Below are 5,590 nucleotides of genomic sequence, written 5' to 3'. Positions count from 1 at the left end.
CCGCTCGCTCTCCGCCCTTTCTTGCCTGTTCCCTCGCCCCGCCCGGGCGGCCCCGCGCGACGTGCTCGAGGGGGCGGGGCCACCGCGGAGGCCACACCCACCTGGGCAGCCGGGGCGTGGGGTTGGTTCCTCGGCGCCGAGTGGGGTAGGGGGTCCTGGAGCTGATTGAGTGCACGTGGGACGTCTTACCTGGGTTGCCTCGCGCGGGCAATCCCTTAGAAAGGATTGTTCATCTCACCAAGAAGGTCTTAGCGAAGCTGGAAGAATGGAAGGAAAGCTGGGCCCCCTCTCCCCCCACCACCGAACGGGCCTCCGCGGGGAATTCAAGAACTTCCCGCAGCCGGGAAATAAAAGCTTTGGATTTAAAGCGTCGGGGCAGACATTTGTTTGCTACACCCACTTAGCACAGCGTTCCTTCCCCGTCACATCTTCCACTTGCTTTCCCTAAAACCCCTACCACTTGAAACAGGGAGCTGCGGCTGCAACACATACCCCACGTACTCTGCACAGCCTTTTAAGTGATGCCTTTATTCCCGGACCTAGAACCCCGGTCTTTCCAAAACTTCTCTGACGCCGCAAGCCTCATCTACCTACTTCACACACCTGGAAACAGTAATGATAGTATATAAGGTTAAACCTGCCCTTCTTCATTTATACCACAGCTAAGCGCGCTGGTGGGTACGTGGAGAGATATTAAAGATGCCTAAAGTAGACAAGGAATGGTGGGGGGAGGGGACAGCATATTCACTTCAAGCAAAAAGTGTATAGGTGGAAATTAGATTTGGGTAAATTTTCTTTCCTATTGATCTATTATTTCAAGATTTTGAAATAATACCTTTTTTTTTTTTTTTTTTTTACCTTTGATTGTTCCTGAATTAGAGCCGCCAGCACCCACCTACGGAACATAAGCAGGTCTTGGTTCCAACCAACCTTCTTTTGGTCTGGGATTCTACCCCCACCAGGTCTGCAGCCTCCCATCTTCCCCTGGTCAATATCTCAGAAACAAACAAATGTTTTTTAAAAATTAGTAACTAGAACAAAACTGGCAAGGATGATTTTTTTTAAATAGGAAAACAAAATCACCGTCACAGAAATCTTTACATGTGTTAGCTATAGTTGTCTCTGTAGACAAATACAAACGTCCCCAGGACTCTCATCTCAATCGTCTCCCAACTTCATTTAGCCTCATCCACCTCTCCGTACAGAACAGCAACTGTCAGTGGAAGAAAGGATGGACTTGATCATCTCCAAAATCCCTTTAAAGTGTGAGATTAGGAATTGCTATGCCTGACTGGTTGTCAAAGGTCTAGTCTGGAGCAATAGTCACCAAACATTTTTCATCACCCACCTATCAGTAAAAATGTTTGGCCTCTCCCACCTCCCAGTATACGTATTTAGCTTATCCTAAAAGGCATGGACTTAGAAGCCAAAATGACTACTCAAATTTTTGCTTTGCTGCCAGCTACCTGTGCCCTTGGCCACATCCAAATTTTGCCTTAGTTTCATTTGTAAAATGAGGATAATTAAAGTATCTACCCCACAGTGTCATTATGAAGATTAAATGAGTTAATATTTGTAAAGCATAGTGCCTGGTAGATGGTAAGGGCTATATACGTGTTAAATAAATACATATATAATTAATTATGTATAAAATAATATATGTAACATATGCGTGTATATATGTATATACACACATGTCTATTATAATGTTGATGTAAAACAAATAGATTGCCAGTTATTTCTCCAGTAAAAATAATTGCAGTTCAGGGTATGCTACCATGGCAAGGCACCTGCAAGTCTCCGCCCCCACACACCCCCCCAGTAAGGAGAGAACTCTTTTAATGAGGGGAAAAGGAACTTCGGAGGGCTAGAGTAAACAAAGAGTCCATTGGAGGAATTGAGAGTTCCAAGTACAGGGGCTTTTCATTGGTAGAGTTGTGACAACCTCTCATTGGCTGAGCTCTTGCCAGGCAAGAAGAGGAAATCTTTCTTCCTTTTGGTCTCTGCTACTGTCATAGGGCTTAAGAGCTCCCTCTTCTGGTCTCCTGACTCTATATTAATTGAGGTTTCTGTTTATTAATTTTTATGATATGCCTAATATGTTAGGTACATTAAAAACATATTCACAAAATATCAGAAATAATGATTTAAAACATACATGTGTATGTGTGTGTCTGTATGTTTTCTTTCTGTACTCTGCATATTCTGTACCCTCCTTGGTCTGTGTGCACCCCAACTTAGAGCCTATTGGCAAACACAGTATTGACGAATACAGTAGCCATTAGCCACATGTAGTTACATAAATTAAAATTTTAGTTCCTCAGTCATACCAACCACATTTCAAGTTCTTAAAGGTCACATGACTAATGAACAGTTCAGATATAAAATATTTCCATCACTGCAGAAAGTTCTACTGCGTAACACTGACAAAGCTGAAAAAAACAAGGGACTCAGGCAGTAGGATCAACTCCTGACTCAAACCTGTAACTGTGGTACCATGTTCAAATCAAGTGATAAGATCTCTCTCTGAGCCTCACCTCTCTACAAAGTGAAAATAAAAATAGGAACTACCTCATGGATTGCTGAAGAGGAAATGAGATAAGGTGTGTAAAGTCTTTGGCAGACTGCCTAAAACATAGAGGAACTTGAAAATGTTAGTAAAATTTGAGTTTAACCCAATTCTATCCATATAAGCCTGAAAGGCAAAGATCTTGTTATTGTCCTTGACTCTAGTGAGTAAGTTTTTCAAGGATATGTATTTTGGAAAAGACAAGAGTTTGGTTAACTTTTAGTTGAAAACAGAGCATTCAGAGAAAGATGGCAAATACCTGGATTTCAGTTACTGCTTGATTTCTTTGTCCTCCTCACCCACAACCCACGGACAGACCCTGGTCTTCTCCCAGTCGCGCCCATCAGCGAAATGGCCCTGCCATCCACAAACCCGATGAGTCATCACTACCTCATCCTCTTTCCCATCTTCTTTACCCAATCCCTTTGCCTCCAAAATATTGTAGGATCTACCTCCAGAACACTTCATCTGATCTCTTCACTTCTTGTGTCCGCTCCACACAGGGGCAATAAAGGCTTGTGTCACTCCCCACTGAGGCTGCCATATACAGTGGTACAGGTTGTAGTAGAACAACCTTATGGAAGAGTGCCTCTCACAGTGAAGCATTGTAAACTTTACATTTATCACAGATATACTTTGGCAGGTGTCAATGAAGTGCCTTGTTGTAATAAAAGTATTTTACAACAATTTTCCAACAAGATGGAAATGCCTTGAGGAGTGGATTTGCCCAAAGGTGCCATATGGGGTAGTAACATTTCTACTTCACTTAGAACAAAATGGCAGCTCATCACCAGGTGCTTTAAGGCCTAGCAGAACCCAGCTTCTGTCATCCTCTCCACCTTAAGATGACGCCACACTCCACCAAATTCCAGTGATGTTCACCTGTCATTTTGAAAATATATCATGTTCTTTTCCACTGTTGGAGGCCCACTGCCCAGGCTACTTGTCTATCTAGACAGCCCCAAGCCCAGCCCGCCCTGCCCTTCGCATAGCTGTGGCTCCTCGATATCTGTCAGGCCTCTGTGCCCTGAGAGAGTGCCCGTTATTCTCCGTCACAGCCCTGTGTGTTTCCCTCTCGGGACTCAGAGGTCTGTCTGGACACTGTAAACTCCATGAAGGCAGGGAGCTCATTGTCTTGTTCTCCTTTCTATCCCCAGATCCTAACAGGACAGGAGGTTGTCCCAGCTTGTCAGTGGTCAGTCAGCTCAGCATTATTGCCACCCCTTTCTACATTCGCCTCTGCAGGTGGGGAGGAAGCCTAGAACTCTATTTTCCAGAGGGCTTTTCCCTGAATGGTCCCAGGTTAAATTCTGCCAATGGAAACACATATGTGAGATCTGAAAGGCAGAAAAGGAGAAATCATTTCTCTCCAGTATACCTTCAGGCAGCTCAGATGACAGGGAGCTGTTTTCCTAGACTTCTGAGAAAATATCAGACAAATCTGAAAAAAATGACATTCTATTTTTAAAAGGGCGTGGGGGGGGGCTGAATTCTGAAAAAGGGCAGTGGAAACGTTCCAGATTAAAAGAGGCAAACGAGACATAACAACTAAATGCAATACAGCCCGCCCTCTAGATCCGCAGATGCAGAATCTGAGGATAGAGGGGGTCTGACAGTACTATGCCATTTTATACAAGGGACTTGAGCACCTGCGGATTTTGGTATCCGTGGGCAGAAAGGTGGGGGAGGAGGACGTGGGGGAAGGAGGGCTTTCTGAAACCAATCCCCCCTGCGGATACGGAGGGATGACTGTAACTGACCCTATACTGGGTCCTGTACTAAAAGGGGAAAGTGCTACAAAGGATATTACTGGGTCAATTGACAGAGTTGGAATGTGAACAGAAAATTAGATGAAAGTGTTGTATCAAAGTTAAATTTATTGTTCTGGTTATATAAGAGAATATCCCCATTTCTAGAATATACACACTGAAGTACTTAGGGGTAAAGGACCATGATGTATATAATTTATCCTCAAATGATTCAGAAACATTTTTAATATATAACATATAATGTAAATATTAAATATGGAAGAGAGAAACCACCTATATAAATGATAAAGCAAACGGGGTGAAACGTTAGTAGGCGAATTTGTATAAAGAGTATATGAATATATAGGTACTATTTCTATTCTTGCAAAATGTAAGTTTGAAGTTATTTCTCCCCTCAAAAAAAGTTAAAAAATATATATATATAATGAAGCATTAAATAAACTATAGTGAATAATGCAAGACAAACTAGGATAGTTGTCTTAAATATCCAGTCTCAAAATAGGCCCAGCCTGATAGCTACAATTAAAAAACAATACATTTGCTGTTTTTTTCTAATTCTTCTGTGAACAAAAAGTGAATTTACTCTTCTTGCAGAAGACAAATGCTCCCTGGCTATGGGAAAATAACCTATCATACACAGGGTGTCATTCTAAACATTTAAATATGGGACATTTGTGGCTTTGCTGGCCACTGTGTCCTACGAACTAGATTGGGACAATATATTTCCTGCAGATACTGGATGAAATGGGAACAGATATTATATTCCTTATAAAAATTCATCATGTAAAGAGAATAATCCAAATTATAACCACATCCCCAAATTGCAGCATTGCACACTTTTCACTTTGAAGAAGGAAGTCCCCAGTACCCATGGAAATACAATTCTATGTTGTTTTAACAGAGAGCCTTATAGTCAGTTTCTAGATCATTTAGAAAAGTTTCCAGTGCATGCTTGGGCAGCACATATACTAAAATTAGAAAGATACAGAGAGGATTAGTATGGCCCCTGCACAAGGATGACATGCAAATTCATGAAGTGTTCCATATTTTAAAAAAAAGAAAGAGAAGATGGTGTACTAGGAGGATGCAGAATTCATGTCTCCTCACAACTAGGGCACCTACCAGGCACCGGTGGGGGACCACAGACACCTAAGGAGACGGGAGGAACCCCCAGCAACTGGGACGTGGGGCGTGGGGGGGAGTGAAGGGGGAGGAGAAGTGGAGGCGGGACTGGACTGGTGCCCCTGAGGCG

General features: G+C 42.8%; 1 non-coding gene across 1 annotated transcript; it reads left to right on the top strand.

Annotated features, from left to right (window-relative positions):
• The first annotated feature begins 5,282 nt into the window (after window positions 1–5,282).
• LOC115856698 (U6 spliceosomal RNA) lies at window positions 5,283–5,389 on the top strand. Its single transcript, XR_004040947.1, has one exon. It is a non-coding gene; the product is annotated as a U6 spliceosomal RNA (small nuclear RNA).
• The last annotated feature ends 201 nt before the right edge of the window (window positions 5,390–5,590 follow it).

The sequence above is a fragment of the Globicephala melas genome, chromosome 17 (genome assembly GCF_963455315.2).
Source record: "Globicephala melas chromosome 17, mGloMel1.2, whole genome shotgun sequence".
NCBI lineage: Eukaryota > Metazoa > Chordata > Mammalia > Artiodactyla > Delphinidae > Globicephala > Globicephala melas.
Note: the sequence above shows the minus strand (reverse complement) of the source record. Positions and strands in the feature narration are given on the sequence as shown.